General features: G+C 37.2%; 1 pseudogene; it reads left to right on the plus strand.

Moving 5' to 3' along the window:
- Positions 1 to 7,886: 7,886 nt before the first annotated feature.
- LOC125100424 (inositol 1,4,5-triphosphate receptor associated 2-like) lies at positions 7,887 to 15,655 on the plus strand (annotated as a pseudogene).
- The last annotated feature ends 7,384 nt before the right edge of the window (positions 15,656 to 23,039 follow it).

The following is a 23,039-nucleotide window of genomic DNA, read 5'->3' on the forward strand; positions in this document are numbered from 1 at the left end:
CCTAGGTGGCTCAGGGGGTTAAAGCCTCTGCCTTTGGCTCAGGTCATGATCTCAGGGTCCTGGAATCAAGCCCCACATGAGGCTCTCTGCTCAGCAGGGAGTCTGCTTCCTCCTCCCTCTCTGCCTGCCTCTCTGCCTACTTGTGATCTCTGTCTGTCAAATAAATAAAATCTTAAAAAACAAACAAACAAATAAACATTTTCCCAGTTACTGCTTTCTTTCAACATAGCAAATAAAGTTTTTCTATTCTTCATTTAAATTTATGGATTTCTAAAGGACTTCTTGAAGGAAAAGTAGGGCTGAACAGAACATAATAGTAAAAAATAACAATAAAAAACCCCTTAGTAATTTGCCAAAAAATAGTTAGTTATGGGACAAGGTTTCAATCAGGTTGTCTGACTCTATAGAAGGGTTTAGCAAAAGATAGCCCACAGACTAAATCTGATTTCCCACTTAGGTTTGTAAAGTCATATTGAGGCACAGCCATGTCTATTCTATCCTCTAAGTATATTGACAGAGATATTTTAAGCCTCAAATTTAATCTTATACTTGCTTACTAAAAACTTCCCAAAAGCTTTCTGTTGCTCCAAAATCCTTTATATGGTAATATAAACTAGTCAAAATATGGCCCCTGCTCACTTAAGCAGACTGTACATTTGTCACTATTTCTTATATTTGTATTTATTTTTTATATTCTGTATTTCAGTTATTCATTTACTGTATTTATTCTCTTGCCTCTGGGACTTTGCATATACTCTTCTCTTTGGTCTCATCTGACTCATCCTTCCTCATCCTTTTGGTCCTATCTCATAACTCATCCTTGGGAAAGACTCAGACACCCAAGAGTTCCAGGTGCTCCCATAAAACCCAGAAAATCTATTGCCACCAATAATAATGCTATTGTTTATTTTGTCTTGTAAATCAGTGTTTGGCAAACTATAGCCCATAGGTCAAATCCATACTTCTGTCTGAATGGCCCATGACTTAAGAATAGTTTTTACATTTTTAAATAGTCTTAACTCAAAAGAAAAGTGATATTTCATGAAATACCAAAAAATTATATGAAAATCAAATTTTCTGGTTTATAAATACAATTTTATTGGAACGCAGCCACACTCATTTGTTTATATATTATTGCACGCTGGGGAAGGTATGATAGGTACAAAGAGAAAATACCATCCCATGTCCCCACAGACTTCAGTATCCACAATATCTTCCCCAGTGTATGGCACAAAGAAAATACTACTTATTTATGACATGAATAATGTGTAAATAAGTGCAACTATTTTGCCCAAAAATCAGTTATAATTAAGCATAGAAGCCAGCCAGATTTTCTGTTCCTAGCCAAGTACTCTTTGCTACTAGATTAGGCCTCCTTCCCTATGATTTTAGAGCACATTATTCTTAGAGGAATCATGGAATTAAAATTCCTTCCAGTTTCTACATAGGAAGAAATGTCCCTGACATGGTCCCTACATTGCAAGTTCTAATATGCTGAAGTGTTCATAAGAAACCTCCCCTGTTATGCCCACAAAGAGTAAATAATGATAGACAAGCACTTCTGCTCAAACCTCTGCTTTAAAATAACATTTTGATAAGTTCAGGCACACCTCAAAAGCACAGCTTATGAAAAAAAGTGTATCAAAGCAAGCACCGTGATTAACCATATCCAGATGGGAGAAAAATGTGTTGACATTTCAGCAAGAATGGTTTCAATTCAAGCTGCCCCTCCCAAAATCCCTGTTTATACTTTCTAGTCAGCCAAAATTTCCAGCTGCATGGATTCTCAAGTGAACAGACAGGCCAGCACATAGAATAAGGTCACTAAAGAATGTGCCAGTAATCACAAACTGTAATTAAGTGGTAATGGCCTCAACCTGAAGCTTTCTTCAGGATTAATGAGTACCTGAGAAGCTAGTAGCCTGAGGCAACACTCATTCTGTCCAGGATGCCCTGGGATAATGTGAGTGCTATAAACAAATGTGTTTCCAACTTAAATCATCCCCTAAAATTACCTTTTCCACCTCTATATCAGAGTTAGATTTTTTTATGGTATTCATTGTAGGGGAAAAAAAGTTTAAATAAGAAAAGAGAATAGAAGGATTGAAATTGAAAAATGGTAAGGTATTTCTGGTGGGGCAGTAGGGGTAAATGTGAATTATATCTAGAATATCCAAAACTTAATTTTCAGATTTGCTATGAAAATAGGGATAAGAAACTGTTAGAGTCCTTATTACTATGACTTTTAATGCCTTGGCTTTAGTAATGAGAAGAGAGGGAGCAAACAGAGCATCAGTTTAGGAAGTAAGGCAACCATCAAAATATTCGCCATCATTTATTTGCTGCCTACTCTAAAGCAGGCAATTAATGTCTCATCCCTTGTAGGCTGAGCATCATTATCTCCTTTTTATAGGTAAAGAATCTGGGAATCAGGGAGGTTAAGTAACTTGTCCTAGGTTGTCTTAATCAGTGTAGGGGTTAGGATTCAAGCCTAGGTTTCTCTGACTTTAAGACCTAAACCCAGATCACATTTTACTCTGACCTCACTGATCTGAAAGGCCTCTGTCAATCATTTGGAAGTAATGAGATAGATTTGTCAGGGTGAGATTTCCAATAGAGAAATGGAGCTAGTGGTAGATGATCAAATGGTAGATGTGGTAGCAAGTGGTAGGTGATCCCTACATGCTTTTAAGGGAAACTGTTACATGTATCAGGAAATGTAAATGGAAAAAGCTCAGGAGTGATAGAGATTTTTTTTTAAAGATTTTATTTATTCATTTGACACACAGAGATCACAAGTAGGCAGAGATGCAGGCAGAGAGAGAGGAGGAAGCAGGCTCTCCGCCGAGCAGAGAGCCCGATTCAGGGCTCGATCCCAGGACCCTGGGATCATGACCTGAGCCAAAAGCAGAGGCTTTAACCCACTGAGCCACTCAGGTACCCCAGAGTGATAGATTTTTAAGGTAGGAGTCTTCTGGGTGCCATCCTTAAGGCTTGGTATTGCTTCCGTCTCTTAATATGAATGTAGAATCCTTAGACAACCATAGTTTCCATAATATACCCCCATGCTCCCACTAGCCCCATCTGAGTCCACCATGCCTGAAATTTCTTTAATAAAAGTCTAAGTTTTATTTTTTAAATGAGAGGTTTAATATGTAAACATGCCTGAGAGAAGTACCTGTTGTGTCTTAAATTCATCCTGAGATGGGACAAACTGCTATTAGCACCTTTCTTAAAGGAAAGTGCAGGAGGCTAGTTTGTAGCTTAAGGAATTAAGTACTGGATTATAAAAAAAAAAAAAAAATCCTTTGTACTCTAAAATAAAGAAGGGGAGTGGTGGGAAAGGACTATATCCTTCTTTGCTACAGAAAAACAAGGAAAAGATAGAGTAGCCAGATATCTGCTTCCCTATTCTTATATCTCTGGTCCCAGAGTGGATGGCCAGGCATTCCTTCTTCCTTAGGATGGTTGGTCTGATGACAGCAGGGACATGAAAGATTCTTTGGGCAACTAGTTGACTGCACTGAGCCTTTATTTTCAGGTGTGTCTTGTCCTTTTAGGGGAAGTGACAGGTTACAGTGGGGTCTCAGAGTCTCCTCCAAAGACACAAGATCTGAGGAGTCCATTCCACCTCCAAACTTCCTCTGACCCTGTTTCTCTCTGTGAGAAACAGACCAAATACAAGCAATCCCTTTCTCCCAGGGTTTTTGCATTATTATCTCAACTGATGTAGCTTACCTAGAAAGACAAACCTTGGCAGTATTCAAGCAAAGAAAACCTTTTCTAGACAGGTCTCAAATACTAGAGTATGATTATGTTTGGACTATGGTATGTTTTGTAAGCCAAAACATACTCATGTTCTAAATTAAACTTGATATGACCTCTGCCTTTCTTCTTCCAAGGGGAGAAGATCTGAGAGGAGATAATCAATACAGCTGAGGCTGCTTCACCTATCTTCTTTTTCAAAGTCAGATAACCACAAACAAAACTAGAAAAATCTTCTAGTTAGGCATGAATTACCAAATTAGCAGAGTAAAGCATAGTGATCAGAGAGAAGAGTAAAGAAGTTATGGACATGGGTGACTAACTTTACCTACCTAAAAAGGAAGTCTTGCAGAGTTTTTCAAAGCAGATTTTTATCTTACTTTTCAAGCACAATGGCCAAGATGGCAGGACAAAAGAGTGGCAACTCTTTTGGAATGATTAAAGCCTATTTGGAAAACTGATATTGAGGCAATAATGAGAAAAGAGGTGGGAGGTGGGAGGATGGAGAAAGAGAGAAAAAGAGAGTTATTTATTTATTTATTATTTAATTAAAGAGTCACTGAATTTAATATCTTTGCTGAATTATGAACCAGTATAATCTAAGGTCAGACCCCACTTCTAGTCCAGAAGTCATCTCACCCTCCAAGGCTGGGGTTCCAATGGTATAAGATGAGTGTTGAAGGAGGAAGAGAAAGGAGATAAGAAAATCCATTCTCAGAATCTGATTGTAGAATATAAGGGAAAAGCAGCACAGTGATTCTGTGTCAGCAATATCCATTTTAGGCAGCCACTCCACTGACAGAGTTACCTAAAGAGAACTCTCCTCAGCCACAACTGCTGCGTTGTCAGTTCTGGATATAATAAAAGACCCCAGGTGGAAATTCATCATCTGGTTTCCCAGGGGATTCAGGAAATAAAACTGCCATCTTTGCAATTATAGACAATCATATCCCACTTAACTTTCTTCTCCAAACTATTTCTAATTTGATGATTCTCAACAAGAGATAAGCTTTGAACCTCCTGTGAAACTTCAAAAAAAAATGCATATCGTCTTCTTATTCCAGATCTAAGGAATAGGAATCCTTAGGAGTTGGGTGCCTGGGTGGCTCAGTGGGTTAAAGCCTCTGCCTTTTGCTTAGGTCATGATCCCAGGACCCTGGGATCGAGCCCAGCATTGGGCTCTCCGCTCAGCAGGGAGCCTGCTTCCCCCTCTCTCTCTGTCTGCTTCTCTGCCTACTTGTGATCTCTGTCTGTTAAATAAATAAATATAATCTTAAAAAAAAAGAATCCTTAGGAGTAGGGATATCTGTATATGTACTAAAAAACTCAAAGACTCTGAAGCACATGTCAATTTAAGAACCATTATTCTAGGGGCGCCTGGGTGACTCAGTGGGTTAAGCCGCTGCCTTCGGCTCAGGTCATGATCCCAGGTCCTGGGTTCGGGCCCCACATCGGGCTTTCTGCTCAGCAGGGAGCCTGCTTCCTCCTCTCTCTCTGCCTGCCTCTCTGCCTACTTGTGATTTCTCTCTGTCAAATAAATAAATAAAATCTTTAAAAAAAAAAAAAGAACCATTATTCTAATTTCCTTAGTACTTCTTTGACTGATAAAATCCAAAATATCCTCTCCATCTCAGCTATTCTTTGGGATATATTGATTTTCAATCTTGCTTTTAAAATAATGGCACCTGGTATGGAACATAAAACTCCAAACAACAGAAAACTGAACTACCACCTCCCTATTCTATTAATGCAGCCTAACATAGCATTTCTTCTCCTTTCAGCATTAGCAAAACCTTTGTAGGCTTTTATATATCTTTTTCAGTTATTTGATCCTGTGCTGCTTTATGGAATGAGGTTCTCCCAGAGAGGTCCTGCAATACCTTCTGCAGTAGCTCCCAGAGCTTACTGCTGAAGACCAAGCTGCCTAATGCAGTGACCTATCTGCTCCCCTTCTTTTACTTGCCTCATGACTTCTGGTCTGCTACAAACTCTTATTTCCAAGTCTGACTGTCATTTATGGCTTATTCTTATATCTTTTCTGTGCCTTTGGTGAAAAATAAGGAAACTGCGTCACAATTCCAATCTGCTAAGATCAATTTGAATTGAGATTCCAGAGTGTTCATAGTATTCTCCAAATCCATTCTATTTGCATATTAATCAGCCTGTCATAAATCTCTTAATCCATAATCTTGATTAAAATGTTTAAGGCATATTATTATCAAGCCTATTTCAGATCAATAATTGCCTAACACCTCACCACTTTCCAAAATGTGATCTTAATAAAAGATTCACAAGAAAAAAATAGACATCATTAACTTGGATACTCCACAGGTCGAAATCACAGAATCACCTTATCCTCTATGATATGTCCTCTTGATGTATAATGTTTTTCCTTTGTAAAAAGTCATGCTAGAAAGATTTTATAGGTCTTGAAGGAAATAGTTATGAGATACTATCATAAACCAGTTTGTATCAGAGCCCTGCTGAAACTATAGGTAAATAATTTATTATTGAATTAAAATAAAAATGATGCCACAGACCTTAACATGTGTCCATCCATCCATTCACTAAATTAATGAATACTTACAGAACACTGCATCAGACAGACATTATGCTAAGCATGGAAAATACAATGATGACCAAGACAGATCTATTCCCTTACCCCAAAGATCTAAGAGTCCAACAGGGAAGAGAGACATCAATGGAGAAATGATTAAAAATTATCCTATATACACTAATGAGGAGTCCTTCTACAACATTATACTGCATCAGTATGACACCATATGAGGAGAAGTATATACACTGTCGAATTTCAAAATGCTTGGGGATACACACATTTAAGAGGGATATAGAGAAACTAGAATTGTTATAAGAGAGCACATCCTGGATGCTAAGGTGACATGAAATAATGCTATATGAAGACTAATAAAAAGAATGGAGATGATTAGTTTAAAGAGGGATGAACATTTTGGCACCAGACCTCTGATGGTTGGAATGTGACAAAGGGAGATGATCTGGTTTGTAGGGTCTTACAGAATTGAACAGAGGACAATGAGTAGTAACCAGAAGACAGCAGATTCCGTCTCAAAAGAAGAAATGTTTTTATATCTGAATTGTATCGAGATTGAGCGGGTTTCTCATGAAACAATGAGATTTCCATTAGTGAACTGTTTCATCACACATTGTCTCATCTCTTACAAGGATATTTCAAATGATTTTCAACTAAAAAATTTCACAGTAGGATTAAAGGGTAAAAAGTCTCCCAGACCTGAGGTCTTACAAATCATACCTTATATACTTTAAATTATTAGATATATAGAGACTAAAGCCATGTATTCTGAAACATGTTTACTATCCCTTAATTATAATGCCAAATATCTGTTATTTCCTTTTAATTGACTATTCAGTCTTATGTTGTTATTTTATACTGTAAGCGACACATTTTAAATTATAAATTAAGACCTAATAATTCATTTTTAACATGAAATTATGTGACTTTTAAACATATTTTAAAAATAGGAAAAGTTGATGATTAAGAGTCCCTTATGGCAGCTCAGAGGAAGCAAGATGGTGGAGGAGTAGGAGACTGAAATATCATCAGGTCCCAGGAGTTCAGCTACATAGTTATCAAACCATTTTGAACACCTACAAACTCAACAGGAGATATAAAAGAAGAAGAGCAGCAGTTCTAGGAGGGGAAAAAAAAATCAGCCACTTTCCAGAAGGTAGGACATGCAGAGAAGTGAATCTGAAGTGACGGGAAGGTAGCCTGTGGCGGGGGGTGGCTCCTGGCAAGTGAGAGAGCAGTGTAGCACAAAATTGGAACTTTTAGAAGTTTGTTCCACTGAGGGATGTCACTCAAGAGGCTAAGCGGGGAGGGGGTGCAGGGAGAGTCATTGCAGGGACAGTGTGATCTCAGGACCCATAGGGACACAGAAGGACCTGGGGTGCCTCACTGTGGCAGAGCTCCCAGGTATTGGAGCAGGGAAGCCAGCTACAGAGAAGGAGCCAAGGAGTGGGATTAGTTGGGATTACCTTACCAATTTGGGATTACCTTAAATCATGATCCAAGTCACAGTTGGGCCACTATTCTTCAAGCAGGGACCCTACAAGTGGCAGATATGGAGAAACCGCCCTCCTTCCTCACCTGGGAGGAACAGCGTGAAAGCACACTGCAGGAATCTGCTGGGTTTGAAGGTTCCATGTGGGGCCATGCACCAGAGATAGAAATGCTCAGTCAGAGGCTGCGTGAGTTCGGAGTGTAGCTGGAGACCAGGGAGATGGGAGGGATTGACTGCTTTTGTCTGAGGGCACATTGAGGAGTGTGGCCCTGAGTGTATGGCTCCTACAGGGCTGGATATTGGGAGGCCACCATTTTCATTCCCATCCTCCAAAGCTGTACAGAAATCATTCAGGGAACAAAAACTACCAAGAGTGAACCCAAGCCAATATCTGGCCCCTGGCAAGGGCAGTGCAATTCTGCCTTGGGCAAAGACATTTGAGAATCACTGATAGAGGACCCTCCCACAGAAGATCAGCAAGACCATCCACCCAAGACCAAGTTCACTAATCAATGAGAACTGTGGAACCCCAGAGCTAGGGGAAAGCAACACATGAAATTCACGGCTTTTTTTACCCATGATTGTTTAGTCTTTCAAAGTTAAATTTTTTAACTTTTTAAATTTTTCTTATTGTATTTTTTTATTTTCCTCTTTCCTATTTTAACATTTTTAAACTATTTTACCAATACTTTTTTTAAAAAATCTTTTAAAATTTTCATCATTATAGTCATATTTCATCCCTTCATTGTATTTGACCTTATTTTTTGTATACATATAGGGTTTTTTTTTTCCTTTAAAATTTTGGGATACAGGGGCACCTGGGTGGCTTTAACCCCTCAGTGGGTTAAAGCCTCTGCCTTCGGCTCAGGTCATGATCCCAGGGTCCTGGGATCAAGCCCACATCAGGCTCTCTGCTCAGCAGGGAGCCTGCTTCCATTACTCTCTCTCTGCCTGCCTCTCTGCCTACTCATGATCTCTGACTGTCAAATAAATAAATAAAAATCTTAAAAAAAAATTTGGGATACAGTTTCTTTTAATAGAGCAAAATATACCTTAAATCTAGTATGTGGCTTTGTTCTACTCTTCAGCCTGATCACATTCTTTCTTCTTTTTTTTTTCTTTTTTTAGACAACTTCTTATCAATTCCTTTTTTAGAATCTTTTTAGTTTTCATCTTTACAGTCATATTCCATCACTTCGTTGTGTTTACCATTATTTTTGTATCTGTATAAGTTTTTCTTTCTTTAAAATTTAGGGAGATATTTTCTTCTAAGAGACCAGAATACACCCAAAATCAAGTGTGTGGCTCTGTTCTATTCCCCAATCTATGTGTGTGTGTGTGTGTGTGTGTGTGTGTGTGTGTGTGTGGTTTTGGGTGTCTTCTGATTTGGTTAGCGTATTTTTTTCTGGGGTCTTTGCCACCCTTTTAGTATTTTGTTCTCTCATTCATCTCTTCTTATCTGGATAAAATGACAAGGTGGAAAAACTCACCACAAAAAAAAAAAAAAAAGAACAAGAGGCAGTACCAATGGCTAGGGACCTAATCAATATGGAAATTAATAATATGTCAGAACAAGAGTTCAGAATGATGATTATCAAGTTGCTAGCTGGGTTCGAAAAAAGCATGGAAGATATTAGAGAATCCCTTTTTGGAGAAACAAAATGCCTTTCTGGAGAAATAAAAGAACTAAAATCTAACTAAGTTGAAATTTAAAAAAGCTTTTAACGAGGCTCCAATCAAAAATGGAGGCTCTCAGTGCTAGGATAAATGAGGCAGAAGAGATAATTAGTGATATAGAAGACCAAATGATGGAGAACAAAGAAGCTGAGAAAAAGAGAGACAAACAACTATGGAACCATGAGGAGAGAATTCGAGAAATGTTACCTAAGATGTAACAATATTAGAATACTTGGAATCCCAGAAGAAGAAGAAAGAGAGAGGGGCAGAAGGTACATTGGAGCAAATTATAGTAGAGAATTTCCCTAATATGGCAAAGGGAACAAGCATAAAAATCCGGGAGGCACAGAGAACACCCCTCAAAATCAACAAAAATAGGTCCACATCCCACCATCTATAGTAAACTTATGAGGTCTTGTGACAAAGAGAAAATCCTGAAAGCAGCTCTGGACAAGAGGTCTGTAACATACAATGGTACAAATATTAGATTGGCAGCAGACCTATCCACAGAGACCCAACAGGCCAGAAAAGACTGGCATGATGTATTCAGAGAACTAAATGAGAAAAATATGGAGCCAAGAATACTATTTCCAGCTAGGCTGTCATTGAAAATAGAAGGAGAGATACAAAACAAACAAACAAACAAAAACCTTCCAGGACAAACAAAAATTAAAAGAATTTGCAAACACCAAACCAGCCCTACAGGAAATATTGAAAGGGGTCCTCTAAACAAAGAAATAGCCTAAAAGTAACAGACCAAAAAGGAACAGAGACAGTATACAGTAATAGTCACCTTACAGGCAATACAATGACACTAAGTTCATATCTTTCAATAGTTACCCTGAGTGTAAATGGGCTAAATGCCCAATCAAAAGACACAGGATATCAGAATGGAAAAAAAAAAAAAAAACAAAACAAAAACACAAGAACCATCAATATGCTGTCTACAAGAAACTCATCTTAGACCCAAAGATACCTCCAGATTTAAAGTGAGATGGTGGCAAACAATTTACCATGCTAATAGACATCAAAAGAAAGCTGGGGTGGCAATCCTTATATTAGATCAATTAGATTTTAAGCCAAAAACTATAATAAGAGATGAGGAAGGACACTATATCATACTTAAAGGGTCTATCCAACAGAAGATCTAACAATTTTAGATATCTATGTCCCTAACATGGGAGCAGCCAATTATATAAACCAATTAATAACAAAATCAAAGAAATGCATTGACAATAATACAATAATAGTAGGGGACTTTAACAGCCTTTCACTGAAATAAAGCAAAAGATCAACAAGGAAATAAAGGCTTTAAATGATACACTAGACCAGATGGACATGAGAGATATATTTAGAATATTCTATCCCAAAGCAACAGAATACACATTCTTCTCTAGTGCATATGGAATATTCTCCAGAATAGATCACATCCTGGATCACAAATCAGGTCTCAACTGGTACCAAAAGATTGGGATCATTCCCTGCATATTTTCAGACCATAATTCTCTGAAGCTAGAACTCAGTCACAAGAGGAATGTTGAAAGAACTCAAATACATGGAGGCTAAAGAGCATCCTACTAAAGAATGAATGGGTCAACCAGGGAATTAAAGAAGAATTTTAAAAATTCATGGAAACAAATGAAAATGAAAACACAAGTATTCAAAATATTTGGGACAGCAAAAGCAGTACTGAGAGGAGAGTATATAGCAATACAGCCTTTCTCAAGAAACAAGAAAGGTCTCAAGTACACAACCTAACCCTACCCCTGAAAGAGCTGGAGAAAGAACAGCAAAGAAAGTCCAAACCCAGCAGGAGAAGAGAAATAATAAAGATCAGAGCAGAAATCAATAAAATAGAAACCCAAAGAACAGGTGAACAAATAAACAAGACTAGGAGCTTGTTCTTTGAAAAAATTAATAAGACTGATAAACCCCTGGCCAGATATATCAAAAAGAGAAGAGAAAAGACCCAAATTAATAAAATCATGAATGAAAGAGAAGAGATCCTAACCAACACCAAAAAAGTACAAACAATTATAAGAATATATTATGAACAACTACACACCAGCAAATTAGGCAATCTGGAAGAAATGGATGCATTTCTAGAGACATATAAACTACCAAAACTGAACCATAAGAAATAGAAAACGTCACACACCATATCCAGTAAGGATATTGAAGCAGGTCAACAAAAATCTCCAAATAAAGAGCCCAGGGCCAGATGGCTTCTCAAGGGAATTCTACCAAACATTTAAAGAGGAATTAATACCTATTCTCCTGAAACTGTTTCAAAAAAAAAAAAAATAGAAATGGAAAGAAAACTTCCCAACTCATTTTATGAGCCAGTATTACCTTGATCCCAAAACCAGACAAAGACTCCATCAAAAAGGAGAATTACAGACCAATATCCTTGATGAACATGGATGCAAAAATTCTCACCAAAATACTAGCCAATAGGATCCAATAGTGCATTAAAGGATTATTCACCATGACCAAGTGGGATTTATTCCTGGGCTTCAAGTTTGGTTCAACATCTGCAAATCAATCAATGTGATACAATACAATAATAAAAGAAAGAACAAGACCATATGATACTCTCAGTAGATGCTGAAAAGCATTTGACAAAGTCAGTATCATTTCTTGATCAAACTCTTCACAGTGTAGGGATAGAGGGTACATACCTCAATATCATAAAAGCCATCTATGAAAAACTCACAGCAAATATCATTCTCAATGGGGAAAAACTGAAAGCTTTTTCCCTAAGGTCAGGAACACAGCAGGGATGTCCACCATCACCACTGCTATTCAACATAATACTAGAAGTTCTAGCCTCAGCAATCAGAAAACAATAAGAAATAAAAGGCATGCAAATTGGCAAAGAAGTCAAACTCTCACTCTTTACAGATGATATGACACTTTATTGGGAAAACCCAAAAGACTCCACTCCAAAACTGCTAGAACTTGTACAGGAATTCAGTAAAGTGTCAGGATATAAAATCAAGGCACAGAAATCAGTTGCATTTTCTATACAACAACAGCAAGAAAGAAGAAAGAGAAATTAAGGAGTCGATCCCATTTACAATTGTACCCCAAACCATAAGATACCTAAGAATAAACCTAACCAAAGAGGCAAAGAATCTGTACTCAGAAAACTATAAAGTACTCATGAAAGAAATAGAGGAAGACACAAAGAATTGGAAAAGCTCATGGATTGGAAGAACAAATATTGTGAAAATGTCTATGCTACTGAAAGCAATCTACACTTTAATGCAATCCCCTATCAAAATGCCATCAACTTTTTTCAAAGAAATGGAACAAATAATCCTAAAATTTTTATGAAGCCAAAAAAAGACCATGAATAGACAGAGGGATGTTGAAAAAGAAAACCAAAGTGGTGGCATCACAATTCCAGAGTTCAAGCTGTATTACAAAGCTGTATCATCAAGACAGTATGGTACTGTCATAAAAACAGGCACATAGATCAATGGAACAGAATAGAGAGCCCAGAAATAGACCCTCAATTCTATGGTCAACTAATCTTCAACAAAGCAAGAAGGAATGTCTAATGGAAAAAAAAAAAAAAAAAAAAAACAGTTTCGGGGCTCCTGGATGACTCAGTGGGTTAAAGCCTCTGCCTTCAGCTCAGGTCATGATCTCGGGGTCCTGGGATCAAGCCCCACATTGGGCTCTCTACTCAGCAGGGAGCGTGCCTCCCCCTCTCTCTCTGCCTGCCTCTCTGCCTACTTGTGATCTCTGTCTGTCAAATAAATAAGTAAAATCTTTAAAAAGAAAAAAAAAGAAAAAAGACAGTCTCTTCAACAAATGGTGTTGGGAAAATTGGACAGCCACATGCAGAAGAATGAAACTGGACCATTTCCCTACACCACACACAAAAATAGACTCAAATTGGATGAAAGATCTCAATGTGAGACAGGAACCCATCAAAATTCTTGAGGATAACACAGACAACAGCCTCTGTGACCTCAGCTGCAGCAACTTTTTCTTCCTAGGAACATCGCTAAAGGCAAGGGAAGCAAGGTCAAAAGTGAACTATTGGGACTTCATCAAGATAAAAAGCTTTTGCACAGCAAAGGTAACAGTCAACAAAACCAAAAGACAATTGACAGAATAGGAGAAGATATTCACAAATGACATATCAAGTAAAGGGCTAGTATCAAAAATCTATAAAGAATTTCTCAGTATAATACCCAAAGAATAAATAATCCAATCAAGAAATGGGCAGAGGACATGAACAGACATTTCTGCAAAGAAGACATCCAGATGGCCAACAGACACATGAAAAAGTGCTCCACATCACTCAGCATCAGGGAAATACAAATCAAAACCACAATGAGATACCACCTCACACCAGTCAGAATGGTTAAAATTACAAGTCAGGAAATGACAGATGTTGGCAAGAATGCAGAGAAAGGGAACCCTCCTACACTATTGGTGGGAATGCAGGCTGGTGCAGCCACTCTGGAAAACAGAGTGAAACAGAGTGGAGGTTCCTCAAAAAGTTGAAAATAGAGCCACCCTACGACCCAGCAATCACACTAGTGGGTATTTACCCTAAAGATACAAATGTTGTAATCTGAAGGGGCACGTGCACCTGAATGTTTATAGCGGCAATGTCCACAATAGCCAAACTATAGAAAGAACCTAGATGTCCATCAAGAGACGAATGGATAAAGAAGATGTGGTATATATATACAATGGAATACTATGCAGCCATCAAAGGAAACAAAATCTTGCCATTTGCAATGATGTGGATGGAACTAAGGGGTATTGTGCTGAGAGAAGTAAGTCAATCAGAGAAAGACAATTATCATATGATCTCTCTGATATGAGGAATTTGAGAGTGGGGGGGGTCATGGGGGTAGGGAAGGAAAAAATGAAACAAGATGGGATTGGGAGGCAGACAAACATAAGAGACCCTTAATCTCATGAAACAGGATTGCTGGGTAGTGGGGAGGGAGGGGTAGGTTGGTTGGGTTATGGACATTGGGGAGGGTATGTGCTATGGTGAGTGCTGTGAAATGTCTAAGCCTAATGATTCAATGACCGGCACCCCTTGGGCAAATAATACATTATATGTTAATTTAAAAAAATAGGAAAAGCTTAGTGACAACATTTCTAATGAGAAGAAGGTAAAGCTGAATTTCTGTAGATCATTGTTGGGATTTAAAGCAACTGGTTTACCTTGAAAAAAAAAATTATGTAGTTTAAAAAAAGGTCCTATGACTTGGCAGAAGAAAATTTGAAGAAAGACATATCTGTGTAAAGCTGTTAGAGTCTTTAACACCACCCTGTGATGATGACAGCCAGGCTTAGGAGAAAATTAAGAAGCTGGAGAAGAATATAACGTTCTTTAGCCACTGTATGTCATGAATAGCCAGGAGGCTTAGATATTGGGAGCTATTAATCAGGAAAGCTAGATTAGTAAAGCAGTTGAAATGACTCAGCAGTAGAAAATCTGAAGAGAGTGCATGCCAAAAAGCACACTGAACTAGAAGAGCCAAAACAGGTTTCTTTTGCAAAACGAAGTCATTAACTTTCTTATAAATAAGATGACTGCCAAGTTTTTAAAAAAAGTTTTCCAAATAGCATGCATTTTCTTTTCAAAGAGTGACCACTGCCTCTCTACCCAGAAATATTAGAAATGTAGGAATGGTGGCTGGGATGGTCATGCAGTTGGCATATTTTGGGGTCATCGCAAAGTAAACACCATCCCTCATACATGGATTTATAAGTACCTATTCCTAGGCAGATACTGAAGAAGAAAAATGTGAACTAAAGACTAAAGGAGAGTTGGAACCATCTGGAAAATGTATAGTATAAATAGTATAAAAGACAAAAATGTCAAACCAAATTTTTCTGAAGATAAATTATCAAAATGTGATGCCTCTTTGATTTAGGCATGGTAGTTTCCTGGGCAAGACTTCCGCCAGAAAGTCTACTAAGGCACTCTGGCTTTCTCTTATATCCACTGTACTATATGTAGCTTTGATGAGCTTCCTCATAGGCCAATTTCCCCAGATGTCCCTGGGTACCACTCCCACACAGGACAGGCTCCCCTGGATGTCTCTAGAATGTATTTTGTAGACAGTTCTCAGACTTCACCCAATGAGCCACCATCCATGTTACTATAGGACATTCTAAATGCATAACTTGATTTTTAAAGTTTCAGTATATGAACTCTGTAAGTTAGTAATTTTATCTGAAAAGTTATAACATGGAACCGGAGGCTCTCAGAATGCTGCAAGATATTTTATATTTCCCCCCCCCTTTTTTTTTTTGAGATTACTTCCCCAGTTAAAATACAGTAGGGGGAAAAAGCCTGCCTATGATTGTTTTCTGCCTCTGATCTTTTTTTTTTAAGATTTTATTTATTTATTTGACAGACAGAGATCACAAGTAGGCAGAGAGGGAGGCAGAGAAAGAGGGGGAAGCATACTCCCTGCCAAGCAGAGAGCCCGATGTGGGGCTCAATCCCAGGGCCCTGAGATCATGACCTGAGCTGAAGGCAGAGGCTTTAACCCACTGAGCCACCCAGGTGCCCTGCCTCTGATCTTTTAATAAGCTTCCTGAGGAAGAGATATATAAGATGTATATTGTTTGTTAAAACTTACTGAAATAAAGAACTAATGAAATCTTTTAAAAAAGGAAAGGTCTTTTGAAACATGTGTCAACAGGAATCCATCAGAATCCTAGAGGAGAACATAGGCAGTTACCTCTTTGATATCAGCCACAGCAACTTCTTTCAAGATATGTCTCCAAAGGCAAAGAAAGCAAAAATGAACTTTTGGGACTTCATCAAGATCAAAAGCTTCTGCACAGCAAAGGAAACAGTCAACAAAACAAAGAGGCAACCCATGGAATGGGAGAAGATATTGCAAATGACAGTACAGACAAAAGGTTGATATCCAGGATCTATAAAGAACTTCTCAAACTCAACACACACAAAACAGATAATCATGTCAAAAAATGGGTAGAAGACATGAACAGACACTTCTCCAATGAAGATATACAAATGGCTATCAGACACATGAAAAAATGTTCATTGTCACTAGCCATTTTTTATGGAGATTCAAATTAAAACCACGTTGAGATACCACCTTACACCAGTTAGAATGGCCAAAATTAGCAAGACAAGAAACGTGTGTTGAGAGGATGTGGAGAAGGGGAACCCTCTTACACTGTTGGTGGGAATGCAAGTTGGTGCAGCCACTTTGGAGAACAGTGTGGAGATTCCTTAAGAAATTAAAAATAGAGCTTCCCTATGACCCTGCAATTGCATTACTGGGTATTTACCCCAAAGATACAGATGTAGTGAATAAGAAGGGCCATCTGTACCCCAATGTTCATAGCAGCAATGGCCACGGTCGCCAAACTGTGGAAAGAACCAAGATGCCCTTCAAACGGACTAATGGATAAGGAAGATGTGGGTCCATATACCCTATGGAGTATTATGCCTCCATCAGAAAGGATGAATCCCCAACTTTGTGTCAACATGGACAGGACTGGAAGAGATTATGCTGAGTGAAGTAAGTCAAGCAGAGAGAGTCAATTATCATATGGTTCCACTTATTTGTGGAGCATAAGAAATAACACAGAGGACATGAGGAGATGGAGAGGAGAAGGGAGTTGAGGGAAACTGGAAGGGGAGGTGAACCATGAGAGACTATGGACTCTGAAAACAACCTGAGGGTTTTGAAGCGGGGGGTGGGGGGGAGGTTAGGGGAGCCAGGTGGTGGGTATTAAGGAGGGCACGTATTGCATGGAGCACTAGGTGTGGTACAAAAACAATGATACTGGGGCGCCTGGGTGGCTCAGTGGGTTAAGCCACTGCCTTCGGCTCAGGTCATGATCCCAGGTCCTGGGTTCGAGCCCTGCATTGGGCTTTCTGCTCGGCAGGGAGCCTGCTTCTTCCTCGCTCTCTGCTGCCTCTCTGCCTACTTGTGATTTCTCTCTGTCAAAATAGATAAATAAATCTTAAAAAAAAAAAAAAACAATGAATACTGTTACGCTGAAAAGAAATTAAAAAAAAAAAAAAAAAACAACTATTAAAAAAAAAAGAAACATGTGTCCAATCTATACAAGTTACTCTGCCTCTTCCTTTGAGAAAATACACAAAGTTACCATACTGAATTTCTGAAACTTCTATTTAGAAATTACCTCCAATAGCCTGTAGCACATTCTGTTGAATACCTTCAGCTGTAGTAAATTATAATCCTCTGAGGTGCATGTTTTGAAATAGCCAAAAATCATTTCAAAGTAACTTCTGAGAAATAAGATTAATAAATCATAATCATCAGATTAATAAATATTATGATTATAAAATATAATCGCAGATTAATAAATCATAACCTATTTTCCCAGCCTTAAATTTCATTTATTCTTTCTATAGAATTCCCATGTAATTCTCCTCCTATGGCTATATTTTTGCCCTCTCCAAGGACAAGAATCCTTGTCTTCTATAAAATATAATCCAATGTTTTGTTAATACTTCATTTCAGGAATTGTTTAATGCCTTACAGCATTCAAATACATAGAAAGGATGTATCTAAATCACCCTAGAGCCTTAAAATATAATTGGGATCTCAGTAGATCCTGGGAAAGCTACTTCTAATCATTATGATACTTGACTGAGGGACTCTGCTCTATCATTTTATTCCAACCACACTTTTGTCCTTATCTCATTACTTTATGACAACAGATTTCTGTAAGGAAGAAGCACAGAATTTCAAATACTGAATATATGGATTTAAATCCAAGATCCTATTTAACTAGCCACTATAGGCAAGTGACAATATCTTTGAGGCTCTTCTCAACAGGAATATATTAATAGTTAATCTGAAGAACTATTGTAAGAATCAAAGTAGATTATGTATGTAAAGCACCTAGCATAGTCATTGGCACATAGAAGTTTTAATAAAAAGCAGAAATTATTGTCAATTTCTCATTGCTATTCAACTCTACACATGTTAAACATCATTTCTCTAATAATTTATTAAATTATAATTGCACTTGAGGGCACCACAGTTATCCATAGAGACTTAAAGTTCTTGTCATCATTTTTAACAAACATGGGCTCCCATCTAAGTGAACTTGGTCCCTTGAAAATAATTGGGTAATTGTTAGGAAGTATGATAATATCATGCTCACACAGGACAAAAAGAGAAACTTTGGCAGATAATAGCTTATTTTAACTTACAAAAAGCATGAGAAAAATATTGAGGATTGAATTAATAGAAAACAATTTCACAACCTAACTTTCATCTTATTCCTTCTGAATATGATCTTTGAGTTCCAAAATTCTCTTTCTTTAAAGGAAAGGGTGCAATTAATGCTATGAAACCTAAATTTGGAACTTCCATTCCTTTAATCCTATGAGGATAAATTTTTCAAAAGAAAACTTAATGCTTGTGTTTCTGACTCTCCTCAAATAAATATCAAGAATGAGTACCAGAGTTCAGAAACTTCTAATATGGGTTTTCTTTTAAAAACTTCAACTTAATCAAAACAAGTTGTTTTTTGTGTGGTTGGTTTTGGTTTTTGGTTGTTTGTTTTTGTTTTGTTTTATTTTTTGGTCTAACTCTGCCAGAAATCTGACTGTAGAAACAACAAGAATGTGTATGATTGGCCCTAATTTTAGCCATAGCTTTCTTGCTGGATACTTGCAAGCCTTTTTCTTATAAGTTGCTCCTATTAGGGCTTCTAGTTAACACCCAAACTTAGAATATTGTGTTTAATTAATATCTACTGAATCTATAAATGAGTAAATGACTGTCATAGAAACATAAAGAACAGGAATTTAACACAAATTGTAAAAGGGAAAGAGAGCTTTGGGAGGAGATTAAATAAGAGTTGAGTCTTGGCCTCTGGGTGGCTCAGAGTCAGTTAGGCATCTGCCTTCAGCTCGGGTCATGATACAAGTGTCCTAGGATTGAGTCCCACATGGGGCTCCCCACTCATCATGGAACCTGCTTTTCCCTCTCCCCTTTCTCTTCCCCCTGATCATTCTCTCTCTCTCTCTTTCTCTGTCAAATAAAATCTTTGAAAAAGAAAAAAAAAGTTGAGTCTTAGTGATTAATGGAACTTTGTTGGGGAAATGTGGGATGTTGTGGAGAAATAGCCAGGCAGAGAGAACCATAAAAATTAAATGAAGAGAAGAAAGAATATCTTAATATAAGAACCTGCAAGCAATTTTTCAAAGCATTAGTTGGAGATAAACCTGAAGAACTAGCAGGATCCAAGTTATAAATGATTTTGACGTCACATTAAGAGGTTTAAACTTGACCCTATAGTAGATGGCTAGTCACTTAATATGGTAGGAAGATTTTAAGGAATGGAGTAATTTGATCAAATAAATCAAATATATACTTAGTTTTTTAATGGATCACTCTGTTAGGTATGTGTAGGATAGCTTCAAGAATAGGGAATGAAACAAATATAGGAAAATATTCAATACATATCTGTTGAAATAATTATGGTGAAATGAAGACAATAGTAATATTAATAGTTACCAGCATAATATAAAGAACTGATACAACTTAACATCAAAACAACAACAACAACAACAAATAATCCAACTTAAAAATGGGTGGATCCTGTGAACAGACATTTCTCCAAAGAAGACATACAGATAGCCAACAGACACATGAAAAGATATTCAACCTCATTCATCATCAAGTAAATTCAAATCAAAACTGAGGTGAGATATCACCTCACACCTGTCAGAATGGCTAAAATCAACAACACAAGAAACAAGTTGGTGAGGATATGGAGAAAAAGGAAATCTCATGCACTGTTGGTGGAAATGCAAACTGCTACAACCACTGTGGAAAACAGTATGAAGAGTCTTCTTTTTTAATTCTAGTTAAATATAGAATTACCATATGATTCAGTAATTCCACTACTGGGCATTTACCCAAAGAATAAAAAACACTAATTCAAAAAAGGGTATGCATCTCTATGTTTATTATAGCATTATTTACATAGCCAAAGTATGGAAAGAAACCAAGTAGCCATTGACAGATGAATGGATAAAGAAGAGGTGGTATATGTATACCATGGACTATTACTCAGCCATAAAAATGATGAAATCTTGCCACTTGCAACAACATGGATGGATCTAGAGGGTATAATGCTAAGTGAAATAAGTCAGTCAGAAAGACAAATACTATTGATTTCACTCATATGTAGAATTTAAGAAACAAAACAAAGGAACAGAAAAACAGACAAACAAAACAACGAACTCTTAAATATAGAGAACAAACTGGTGGTTATCAGAGGGGAGGTGGGTGGAGGGGTAGGTGAAATAGTTGAGGGGATTGAGAGTACACATATCATGATGAGCATTCTATAATGTACAGAATTGTCGAATCACTATATTGTATACCTGAAACTAATATAATGCTGATGTTAACTACACTGAAATTTTTTTAAAGTTTCATCAAAATTTTTTTTAAATTTAAAAATGAAATCCCTAAATAAATTATGATATTAGACAATATTAAAATTACAATTTAGTGAAAGTATATTAGAAGGTATCAAGTTTAAAACACAAATTATGCAGAATTAAAAAATACAAAAGCTATGAGGAATGGTTTCACATCTTTCACCTGCATGAAAAGATTGATTTTTCTTCTTTTTTGAAGAATTCATTTATTAATTTGAGAGACAGAGAGAGAGAATAAGCAGAAAGAGAGGCAGAGGGAGAGGGAGAAGCAGACTTCCCATTGATGCTGGGCTCGATCCCAGGACCCTGAGATCATGACCTGAGCCAAAGGCAGACACTAACCAACTGAGGTATCCAGGCACTATAAAGACTGATTTTTCTAACAACAAACTTAATAACTGAATATATTTTCATTCTAAAATGTGATAATTATTGGGATATTAAAAAAAAACTTTTTCTAAAGTATATGTATTTCAGGTTATGGATTCTCATTTGGTCTTTCAGAAGCTAAAAAAGTAGTTGCAGAAAAACTTTTGATTAAAAAAATACCAGAATAATTATGATAATGATGATTATATACCTAATATCAATAGAACCTTTATATTCATCAAGTCTTATACTGAACACATTATTTATTGCCCCTTTAATTATCACATCAGACCTATGTATTATTTCATTTTACAGACAAGGAAACTGGGGCTCAAAGAAGTTTTTTAAAAAATGTGCCTTGTCGGGCGCCTGGGTGGCTCAGTGGGTTAAGCCGCTGCCTTCGGCTCAGGTCGTGGTCTCAGGGTCCTGGGATCGAGTCCCGCATCGGGCTCTCTGCTCAGCAGGGAGCCTGCTTCCTCTCTCTCTCTCTCTCCCTGCCTCTCTGTCTACTTGTGATCTCTCTCTGTCAAATAAATAAATAAATCTTTAAAAAAAAATGTGCCTTGTCACCCCTGTGGTATTTTTTTCCCAAAATACATAACCTCAGTCTAAACAGAATGTATCAGATAAACCAGATTGAGGCTAATTCTACAAAAATACCTGACTGGTACTTTTCAAAAGTGTCATGTTCATGAAAGATAAGGAAAGATGGAAGAAATAGCTATTTTTGCTTAAATAATTGGTTATATAAGATGTTAACATCAGGAAAAGCTGGGTGCAGGCTGAAGAAGAATTCTCCATTATCTTTGTAAATCTTTTGTAAGCATATAAAGAGTTCAAAATAAAAAAGCTTTTGAAACTTCTTTGTGTCTACAGAACATGGCAGGTAAAATATAGGATGACCCTAAAGTATTTTGTAGTGCTAGAAAGTAAGGTAGTAAAACACACACACACACACACACACACACACACACTTGCACAAGCATGCACATACACACATACAAAATACAGGAGACATTCTGAAAGAATTCTCAACAGCCTGAAACAATTTGAGCAACACAATAAATAACAATAATGATGGATTAAAGCCATCGATTAAATAAATATCTATGAGTCCATACTAATGTAAAGAAATGATTGAATAAATTGCTAACTGGGGTTTAAGAGACAAAATTTCTTCATAGAAGAATTTCAAATAATGAATGTAAATTAAATGGGGAAAATAGAAAATCAGCATTGGAATACCATGTGGTAAATGCTACAGACAAATATTAAAATCACTGGGTAAAACTATAAGGAGAAACAGGATATTTCATATCTGCGAAGTATCTCTATAAAAATCCTTTTCAATTACTGTGGTGGTTTTAACATATATCCACTAACTCTTTTATACTTTCCCTCCAACAGGTAAAATGTCATTCTCCTTCCCTTGGGTGTGGGCTGAACTCTGTGACTCACTTTTAACATTTGGCAGGGAGGGGAGTAATTTTATAGCAGATGGACCTGGCAGAAACTGCCTTAGCCAAGTGATTAAGGTTAATATCACCAGTTATAAGTCATGTTGATATGATGCAATGAGAAGGCATTTCAGCTCTGAAGTATTTTTCCAAAAATTTATAGCCCAGTCTAATCGTCAGAAAGTATCAGAAAAACTCATATCAAGAGGCATCTTACAAAGCAAAGCACCTAAGCAGTATACTTCA

Source organism: Lutra lutra, chromosome 1 (assembly GCF_902655055.1).
Source record: "Lutra lutra chromosome 1, mLutLut1.2, whole genome shotgun sequence".
Classification (NCBI taxonomy): Eukaryota; Metazoa; Chordata; class Mammalia; order Carnivora; family Mustelidae; genus Lutra; species Lutra lutra.